The 11,458-nt window shown below is 39.4% G+C and overlaps 1 protein-coding gene across 4 annotated transcripts in view; it reads left to right on the top strand.

The window, feature by feature from the left end:
* The window catches only part of ncor2 (nuclear receptor corepressor 2), an 85,391-nt gene that overhangs the window by 655 nt on the left and 73,278 nt on the right, over positions 1 to 11,458 (top strand). The window lies entirely within an intron of this gene.

Here is an 11,458-nt window from a genome sequence, read left to right as displayed (position 1 = left end):
AACACTACCAATACCCACCATCAATTAACAGTGCCAACTTCCCACTGTAAATAATGACCGTGTCGTCAGGCTAACTTCGCTAGCCTGCTAACTCAGCTATGCACAAAAGCGCCCGGTTCGTTAACATTGCTTTGACTTCACATAGACTTGATGGGCTCCATCGAGAGCCAGGCTGTCGTTGGTCGGTGGCTCTTTGTTGTCAGTCGGATGATAAGCTGTGATTTGCGTATTCCTGTTGTATAACCAGCTTGTTGTCAAGTCACTGACCCGATGAAGTGAGTTAGCGTTAAATGGCCGGGTGTGACGGGTTGTTGCTGTTGTGACAGAATAACAAGGGTTCGAGTTGGAATGTGGCTCTCAATCTCAGTATTTCTATTATTATAACGTGGTTTATAGGCTAGTTGTTGGAGTGGGTTTACATTTTGTGTAATGTAGCACAGTGTGTTGCTAAATCCCGATGTCTCCTTTGCCAACTGAGCGTAATGTTGTCAAACTTTCAGAGGAGGCTCAAATTCACAGACACGTTGTTGACATCTTGATAAAGCCAGCAGACAAAACAGACCACAACGAGACGACCAGTGACACACAAAGTAAACATCATGTTGTTGTGGTACAGCGTGTAAGTCGGGTTTTGTCAGCTGGCCTGTCTGTGTAGCCACTTCCATAATAAACATAGTGTATATTATTCTTTCTGAGTTTGACTTATCAGTGTGAGAACATTTCATAGATAACCATTATCATCGCTGTATCTGGACACAAGGGAGACTGAATTTGAAGTGACTTGTGCCTGTGAGGGACGGTGTCGTCAGTGTATACACAGTTGTAATATGTATTTAATCCAACATCCACAGTTAGAGTGAATATAAAAACACAGAACTCTGGAAAAATTGTATTTTATACGTTTTTATCTTGTGCTGTAACTAACGAGTATGCGATGGAGAAACACTAAGAAGCTCTGACCCTCTGTCCGTTTACATAAAATGTATTGCTTAGGTGGACATTACTTTTGATTAGAATCCTTTTTTGTTTATTTTGTGGAGATTTGTCTGGCTCGTCACAATTTATAGACTGGAACATTGACATGACCTTCGTGCTCATTTACTTCTCATTTGACTGAGTGCCCGTTGAGCTTTGTCAGCAGTCAAACAATGTTCAACATACTCATGCACTTCACTGGAACTGCTTCTTTGTTGAAAGATTTGTTTGCTTTAAAATTTGGAAACATATGATATCAGCTTCTGCTGCTGGCATCCGGACATACAGGTAGTTTGGGTTTTTCATACCCTTGCTTTGAGAAGCCAGTCTCTGAATTTTTTTTTTCCAGCCCCCCAGGAAGGATATAATTGTAGTGTGGTGGCAACATCCCTGACACCTCGGACCATAACTACACCATAATTCTGTGCAATTAGTGGTCAAACATACGGAAATGTAAAACCAAATAATAAGGAAGACCTACTTTAAATCTGAAAAAATATTTGTCTCTAAGCTTGTTCAACTGATGGTCTATTTCATATATGATATTTTGTGATGGGTATTATTTTAAGTTATTCAGGCACTATGACTTGGCTTAATACCTCAAAACACTTGGTGTGTATGACAAGGCCTTATAGTGAGCACATTGCTGGCTATGTGCTCTCTTAGTACATTTTAAGCTTTGCCGTTTGGATGAGATATCTCCCCCCCTATCCAAAAGGGTAATGGGGACAAAGATAATCCTGTGCTCTGTGAGGTGCCTCAGGGAAACCAATTCACTGCTAGCTCAATTTATGCTTGTATTATGAAACGCAGCCTAGTTATGAAACTGTAAAGTGGAGAGTTCTTGCTGAGTTTATTGTCTGTAAAATATAATTCCTCACAGTGAATTGTTGCATGAGGAAACGCATGTTGCATCATCATGAATCACAAGATTTCCAGAGAATTTAAGTTTGACCTTCAAAATCAAAGCTGTCATATATTAACACCTAAACTTAATCTCTAGCAGGTATGGTTCATTATCATTCATATTGTGAATTGAGCAACCATAATAATATTTTAAAATATGTATATTTTTAAACTTATATATGCGATGTGCACCCAAAGTCATATTATATTTTATTCTGAATGGTGACACATCTATCTTTTCTATGGAGTGGGCTAAATGTTCTGCTGAAAGTCAAAGCATTAAAACAGATGTGGTCAAAACAAAATCCAAAGATGGGGTTTTCTTCCCAGGCGTTGAGACCCCCTCAACCGTTTGGAGATCTTAAGAGCAAGTGAAGTTGTGTTTGCATGCAGAGGGAGAGTGGGGGTGGGGTTGCATGGATAATATGAGAGGGAGATGGCACTGGCATGGCTTTGCGGAAGCCAGCGGCTATGCAATGCAAAATCAAGATGTATTGATAAAAGCAGTATTGTCTCATCCTTTATCTCATTGGAAAATGTTGTGATATACCATAAAAATCCATTTACCACCCAGCCCTGTTTACTGGACCAACCCTGTGTTTATATTGTCCAAAAGGTATGACCATTTTTGTTATTGTGTAATAACAATTATGAAAAAGTATTAAACACTGTATAGACATGTTGTAAACAGTCTACAGGAATGTTGATGTAGCTGCTTGGCTGTTTTTGTTTCATTGGAATATACCACTGCTATATGAATGGGGGTTTGTTTTGGATGCCATCCTCGACGATGACATGAAGTGAAATGATCTGTTGATCTTGTAGAGCTGATGAAACACTCCATTCATTGACGTTATCAGTTGTGTTACAATGTGACTGTTCTTATCTCGCAAACTATCTGTGAGAAGATGAACAGGGATGGTTGTTCATGATAATTAGCACTAGAGCTTAGTAAACCTGTTCATATAATGTACCCCCTCTTCTGATACACATAGAATTTTTGTAATGTTGTCTAACACCACAGAAAAGTGTATGTTTATCTGAGTAAGTTTTTGTTAATAATACACTGGAAATATTTATCCATGGATAATATATTGGATTTATTTACCTTTTCCCTATTGTTGACATGACTTGAAAGAACGAAAAGACCTTTTAATTGTTGAGTTAAATACATATTATGCCTGTGTAACTGCTTAGGCACTAATTCTTATCACTAAAACACTTTAATAATTCACCAGTTTAGAGGGCTCCTTGTACAATTTACACCATTAGACCTTTCTCTCTTTTAATTATGAGAAATGGGTATTATAACAAAAAAATTCCTAGTGTAATCAATATCAAATCAGAAATCGAATAGTAGTTGGCCCTTGAAAATCTGAATTAAATCATTTTAAAAGATCAGTGGCAATACACAGCCGCACTTAACTGATTTGCTTGCTTGATCTGTGTATAAGCTTTATAGCAAACATTCACACACATGCCCCTACACACCTGGTATTAAACACGTGGATTTTGTGATCTGATCACAAGTGGCCAGCTCTGAGTGTGCGTTTCAAACACGGAATTGAAATGTGGCCCCACATGCATCTCACGACGGGTCTCAGATCTGATTTGACCTTTCAGCCTATACAAACAAACAAGTCCGTCATTCCTGGTCACAAAGACCAAGTTATGTTGTTTTTACGAAAGTCTGAGTACACAAGTGTGTCCGATAGTGTGTGTCTGTCGGCATGAGCGAGCGAGCGAAAGAGAGGTAGAGTCAGGAGAGTCTGGCTGTGAAGAAAGATTTTAGTAGTAGTGATCATTATGTGGTGATCAGTGTAAATATTGTGGAGGTGGTCACAAACCAATGAAGAGAAGAGCAGCGAGTCAGAGGATGTGAGCCGAGCAGAAGGTCCTTCATATGTGGCCCAGGACGTGTTTGTGCTCACTCTATTAAAGAAATGTGGACACATATGGCCCAGACCACCTGCGGATGTGTTCTTGCATGATCGGATCTATATATGATCTGCATGCGTTCACACTTGTATTTAGTGCTGTCCACTTGAGATCAGATCAAAAAAACACATGTTAATACCAAGTGTGTACAGGGCCACTGACATCCTGATTCAAGATGCTGAATGATGGATGATAGAGCTGACTACAGCCACCACCCACACCTAAAGTCCATCACTAAATTATTTCCTTTGAATCAGTGCCCTTTTAATTTAGGCAAATCCAGTTACTTCTCTATTCTGATTTAACTGCCGATTGCATTTAACGCTGCATATTGAGCCTAAATTTTATATCTACATGACACAGTGATTATAGGGATATGACACAACTGTGGTATGTTGCGGTGCACTTTATGAACCCTTAAGTTAACACGCAGAAACCAAAGAGGGAAATATGAGGCAGTCACCGTGAAACTGCCTCTGAGGCGCAGTCTCTCTTCCCATCCGGTTTCCCTCTCACTGAATGAGTAACCCCAGCTGGCTAGCATTTCTTGCTCACTAGTCGACTGCACCTGGTAGGTTTTGTGTGTGGAGAATGTTATGCTTGACTCAGTGTGGTAGAATATTATGATCAAGCACAGCTGGTCTAGTGCGCAGCCTCAAATTACTCACAATCAAAAGTGCCAGTGGACTGGACACAGTGCCACCTCAGTTCAAGTGGCTGTGTTGGGAATGAAGTTGAGCAGTTCTATTTTCAGTAATGTCCAATTGGAAAAACCATAATTGTGGCATGTTGGCTCATTCAAAAGTAGCCATTAGCTTGTAGCCTTTTGATGTTTCCCGCCCACATCTTTGTTAGCCTTCTACTTTCATATTTAGGATGTAGTTGTAAGGTTGTAGTTGTCAACAGGAGGAGGGAGGTGATGTTGGCTTCCGTATATAACTCCCACTGTAACTTGCTTTACCAATTCAAATCTAAATAAACCAATATAAAACCTGTTGCTCAGGTTAATTGCTGTTTAATGATGCCTGTTTTTTATTTATTTATTGGAAAGTTAAATGCTTGAGCAATGCTTGCACATTGAATGCTTAAACAATGAATGTTGAGCATGCTTTGAGCTCTAATTTCAGGACAAATATTTTATCAACATTTGCGTCACTTATTGTTTAATGCTTAAATTGAATTATCTCAAGTCTACCTACAAGTCTAAAATGTTAAAAGTATAATATCTCTTCTTTTATTTGTATCCTCTGTGACTTCTTTGTCTTGTGGCCCTGGGGTTTCTAGCAATATTTAGACTATTCTATTAGACTAATAATAATAACCTAATATATTGATACTATCACCATCGACAACTCTGTGGTAACCCGACAGTCCAATCATTAACATCAGGACAGCAGAAAGTGTACATATCTTCCACCGCAGGCTAAAGACAGATCCCTTCTGACTACAATGTGGTTAAGAAGATGATGACTAATAACCATCGTCTACTCTGGTGTTCATATTTAAAAACAAACAGATAAATTAACTTTTGTTGCACTTACATGTAGCACGTGTAGTGTGGATGTTTGAAGCTATGGGTTTGTACCCCCATGGTTGAATGCACTTATTGTAAGTCGCTTTGAATAACTGCATCAGCTAAATGAAAGGTAATGTCATAACCTTATTTGAAAGGCAACGTTCAGAGCAAGACTACTCTATTAGACTGAAGGACTGCCTGTGATTGGTTGACCTGATTGTGTCAGTGAAGTTGTGTCAGCTGTATTGTGAAGTTCCCACAAATATATCTCATTTAGTTTTGATTTTACCTTCTGTCCAGTTCATCCCTAACTAGCTCCAATGGGTTTAAATTGCCCATACTGTGCTTTTTGCCTTTACTTTGTCATGAGTCCTTCCCTCCCACATGACTTGAATATCTTGTTTACCTGACCTGACCAAACCATAATGTAAACAGGAATTTTTCAATGCCATCATTGTGTTAACATTTGTATTGTGTTGAATATGTGTTAGAACTTTAGCGAACCTTTGGAGACACTTAGGCCCTACATGCATCTTAGGTTGTTGGTTCACATCTGGCATGAGAATGCATCAACACATGTGATTTGAGTGACAGCTTTGGATCTGAGTTCACTTTCTTGCTGTATATGCAAATAACCACGTGCGTGTGTGTTTGTGTCTTTTTCTCAGTTTGTTAGTATCTTATGTAGTGCACGGCTGATGCATGATTTTTGGGGCACACTGGATTTCCTGTTAGACTCAGCTGTGACATGTTCTGTACTACATGTGCTACAAACAGTGTGGAGAGTTTTGTAAACAATGGAGTCTAACTTTGTGATGAAACGGTTCTAGAATAACCCCCAATACATTTTCTGCATTTTATTCTGTATAAAATTGTTGGTAGATTAAAATTAGTGGACTGATAAGGCATTTAAGCTACCAAATTAACTTTTTTATGTTTATTTATAAAACTACGATTGTATTTCGTCCTTCATATTTCAGTTTTTAGACATACTATTCGAATTGACTAAAATAAATGTTTAAAGACAATAATTATTCTGAGGCTTTTTCTATTTTTTCGAAGTTGCTGTTAAAGAGTCACCCATATTTAAAAATACTTAACGAGAGGCAAACAGCGGATTAGCAGAGATTAAAAAATGGCTCTGTGGTAAGTGATTCACTTGACTCCATTACGCAACACAGATGACAGCATGTTACAGGACATTGCTCTTGTTTGTGTGTAGGCTAGAGCTGTGGGCAGCATTTAGGGAAATCTGGCAGTTTGAGACCGTCGGCATTGGCTGATGTCGGCGCTCACGAGGCCAGCACTGCGCACACATCTGCACACATTTACTTTTTTGTGTTTTCAGTTTTTCTCTGTGCCCAAGTGAATAATACATTAGTATCAAATTGATTTTCATCTGTAAAAAACAACAACATAATACTGGCTTTATATATCAGCAATCAGCTGCCCTGCTCTGAATATCAACTGAGCCCAGGCTATTGAAGAAGCCATATCAGATGACCACTGGTGGAATTTTATTTTCTCATATTAGCCCTGTTTTGTGTGAGGAATGTGTGTTTAGCACAGTTAGTTTTTGTTAGATTCTGGAAAGCATGTTGGGCCGCCAAGGGCACACACCTCGGGCTCGATGATCTAACTGTGAAAATACGAATGGAGGGATATGTGTCAGTGAAAGGTATGAAGGCCTACGTAGAAAGTAATTACAGGTTATGTTGTGCGTATGTGGGAGGATTGAACTCCTGCCTTGACATGTGCTCTGGATCCATGACAGCGCAGTTTTGAACAAATTAGTCCTTTGAATACATCAAAACACGGAGATGCTGCTCAGATGTATTCTCAGTGTTTTCAGATGTTTCCTCCACTGAACGTTTTCTTTTGTCTATAATTCAAAACCTTGTGTATCATATCTATGTGGGATGTTTTGTTTGTCATGTTGTCTGTAAATAACCCAGGCATGTATGGCCATTAGTATTTGGCAGTGCACACACATACACACGCACAGTCACACACACACACGCTTGAACCCTCATGCATTAATGGAAGCTCTGTGAGGCTGCTGTCATGAGGGGCAAACAGAGGCTCTCGGGTTGCATGCTGCCATACAGAAGCACATTTCAAAGCTTGTGAATAATTAAGTAGCTGTGAGGAGGAAGTAGGTCAGCTCGGCAGACAAGTGTACTGCTCAGTTTTATGTCCTCCTTCTCATGATGGAGAGCTGAATGTCAGGTGGACTTAAAGAGCAGAGCCAGCTGAGAATAAAGAAGGATTCGTAAGGCAACACCTCTTACATCACAGCGATGTTGTCACACTGTCCTGAAACGAGGGCTGTTTTGTGAAGTGCCATCTATGTGGATCTACTGAGAATAAATGTGTGCATTAATAATTAACACATTTTTGTAGCTTTCATTACTTGATCAGTGATCTATTATTCCTTAGTCATGTATACTTTCTGACATTTTTGGGGGCAACTATTATCAGTGATGTGATGTGAATGAAATGAAATTAAAACAATAGCCAACCAGGCGGAGCTAATGTGTTGTTGGATGCCTGAATAATTATTAGATCGTTTCAGACTCAATTTGATTTGTGCTTCATTCCAGCACGAAGGTTTAAATTGAATGCTTTCTACAAAAATAGGCTTAACATCTCTAATTCATTAGAGTGTAGCATCTAACTATTAGAGTTAGATACACAAATATTTTCGGGTTAATTAGTTAAAACTTAAAATATTGATTCTTTAAATGCCATGGTCAGTCTACACTGTCTGCGTTGACTTTTTTGTACGTGTTGTTAGTAGATTAGTCAGGGAAAATGCAAAGTTCCTACAATGTGCACAAAAAGATAAGCTGACGCTGGCTATCCCATAGCTAATAGTACGAGATGGACAGAATTATAATCTGAGCTCTGTTTGTGTTTGCTGAGACTATGTCCCTCACTCCAAGGTCTTACTGGCTACAGAAGTAAACGGAAAAATGTGGATTCTACATCTACAGAGGTCTGCAGGTATCAGGCTGGTGTGCTGCCACCACAAACAATGCAGATGAATTGGCAAGCAGGATATCAGTATCTGTTCTCTCTCTGCTCAGAGTGATCATTTAAGACATAACAGTGTCAGTACATACAGTAGTTGAAGCATCTGCTACTGATGGGAGATTTTCTTCCCTCCACACTCCTGCTGACCTGCACTAATAAACACCAACACGCATCACAAGTTATTAGGACCTGATTAGTACATGTGTTTGATTAGCTCCAGAGTTTATGGGGCTGCATTTAAACATCATGAAAAATGAGTCATCAACATTTTGGGTGCGCCCAGTACAACATGAGACATGACGCGAACAGGCAGGACTCATTCATGATCCGACACCATTGATTAATTACTAAATACACGATCGTAAGTTTGTCATCTAAATCAAAACAGTCCCGCCCTGTTTACAGAGCTAGTTACATTTACCATGTGCCAAATGTTTAATATTTATTCAAAAGCAATTCTTGTTCACAGAGCCAGAAAGTTGATTATATTTCTTGTTTTGGTTGTGTGAGTGGGATATATTGAGGATGTTCTAATAATTTTAATATAATTCAAATGTCAGACTGAATATTTTTAAGAATTGAGAGTTCATTGCTCTTTGAAAGGGTGTCCTGACTGGCTTATCATAATATTTTCAATAATGCACCAAGTTAGGTTTCCTTGCACAGTTTACAGCTTTAGTTTTTTTTTGTTTCTTTCATATCCAAGCAAAATTGGTATTGTAGACTGACATATCCCTAACTGAACCGATATTGAATCAATTTGAAACCTTGTGAATCATAATCAAATCGATTTGGGAAATCAGTGGTGATACCCAGCCCTGATCAGCCCAGAAAAGGGCTGGGTATCACCATTTAGCTAAAGTAACAAAAATAAATGTGCAAAATAGTGGATTTCAGAATAACATATGACACGATTCTCAGCACAGAAGAGGATTAAATCTGATGTCAGAGGGTCCGTGTATGTGGACACAGTTGAGGACCTGGTTAGAACCAGTCTTGAGGGAACTAGCTTGTAGGGTGATGCCAAAGGATTAGATTTTGGTGACTGGAGGTCAAAGGTCAAGGTGTTTCAGTTGTCAAAGGTAATGGTTACAATGACTTTTATATGGAAAAAAGGTATGTAGAAATATGTACGTGGAGACTGTTCTGGTTGGTCGAGGCATACATCCGCGGTAATTCTAGTTTGGTTGAAAATACATACATGAATTGACAGCTGATGGTTGACTATTATGGTGTATTCATGTGCAAATTCTAACAGTACTTTGGGGAACCCAATGCATTTGAACGTTTGCCTTGGCCTATGTCTGTGTGGTTTCCTTAAGTCCTAAGAAAAAAATACACAAGCACTGTTCTGTGCTTTACTGTGTGGTTTGATAAATGTGTATGTGGGTGTCTCCCAGAGGAATCATTCATAGGTAGAGACCTGGGGCGTCATTTATAAAACTGTGCGTAGGATTTATACTAAAAGTGTACGTATGCTCGAAGGCCGAAAATGGCTTTCGCAAAGAATTATTCAGATTTATATAATGGTGACACACTTGTAGGCAATATTCCCTTTATAAATCACCTCCACCTCTAAACGTGTGTACGTGAACCTGCCTCAAAGTCCGCCCTCCCTTTTAAAGCTCATGATGATTGTTAAATTATCCTGCTGACCAATCAGTGTTTATGATGAATCATGGCATCAAGCGTTTAAAAGAAGAAGCACAACTTTCTCTTTCTATCGCTCCCATCGAGGTGTTTGTTAGGGAGGTGGCGGTGAAGAAAGACAGATTGTCTGGTGGTCACTGCAGTGATGCCATTAATATAAGATTCAATTCACCTTCTCACGTATGCAGCAACATTTTCCCGTCTCCATAATGTACGTAAGCATGGGTTAGAGTTTGCGTAAAAGTGTGCACATTCTCTCGTCGACATTTGCGTGAGAAGTGGCGTATATACACAAAATGAGGTCTGATAGATGTGTACACAACAATTATAAATGAGGCCCCACGGTCCTGAAGTTGGGATACATCATTACCTCAATATTGGTGAACTTTAATTGAAGTTATAAAAGCAACTACTGATTGTTAAAATTAATCGTTCAGAGTAATGATGTAACGTGTGTCTCCGTGGTGTTGACATGTTTGTGTGAACAGAGAGAGTAGGTTCTGTATCCCTCAGTGTGTTCTGGTGGAGTGCCTGTGCCTCCATGGTTACAGGGAGTCGAAGTTGGCTGAGGCAGTGTGTGTGAAAGCCCCGGTTCCATGCCGGCCAGCAGGGAGGGGGAGGGTAGAGCCTTAAGTAATTTCACACAGTGTCGCTGAGGCGGCCGGCAGCAAGGGAACAGGCAGGAAATCCAATAGTTGCTCCGTTGTCCAGCATGGATACAGCTGGACGGCCACATCTGGAGGGACTGGCCCTGTTCATCTGTCTCCTTCTCCACTGTTTGTCTCCTTAATGTCAGACACACACTTACACAGTCTGTGTGTGGGGAAATTACTGATGGTGGATATAATCTGACTAAAAATTAAATATATGATTCTATATATTCTGTAGCCAATATTTTCTCGGTTGGTTTAATGGTGATGATAACAAATATGTAATGATACAAAATTCATGTGACCTTTACTTTTTAATGTAGTTTTTTGGTATATTCTTAATATCAAAAGGATGCAGTTTGGTCTATCATTGCCAATATTGTTTTAAGTGAACCCTGGTTTGATAATAAATATATTCTTGGCCTCTACCCAGCTATACCACAGTCCTTTGTAGCTGCAGAGCAGCTGCCCCACATTAAACTCTGCTAACAGCTAACGTGTCCAGTCTCATGTTGTCATCTTTTGTCGACCATCTGTGATGTGTAAATGCCACATTTCCGCAAATGACAAGAAATGTTATTGAATCAGTTTTAAATCCATTTCATAAAATCCAAAGCATTTAGGTTATGCTAACAAAATCGTGAATCATGCTGCGAAAAAAAGGAATCTTCTTTTGCTCCAATGCATCATGACATGCAAGTGCACATCCCTGGGGGATCACTTTGTACTGTGAACTGTGAATTTCTGCTGTTTACCATAAAATTGCTGCAATGGGAGATTAAATAGT

The sequence above is a fragment of the Limanda limanda genome, chromosome 5, assembly GCF_963576545.1.
Source record: "Limanda limanda chromosome 5, fLimLim1.1, whole genome shotgun sequence".
NCBI classification, from domain to species: Eukaryota; Metazoa; Chordata; class Actinopteri; order Pleuronectiformes; family Pleuronectidae; genus Limanda; species Limanda limanda.
The sequence above is the reverse complement of the archived record's forward strand: the minus strand, read 5'-3'. Positions and strand labels throughout refer to the sequence as shown.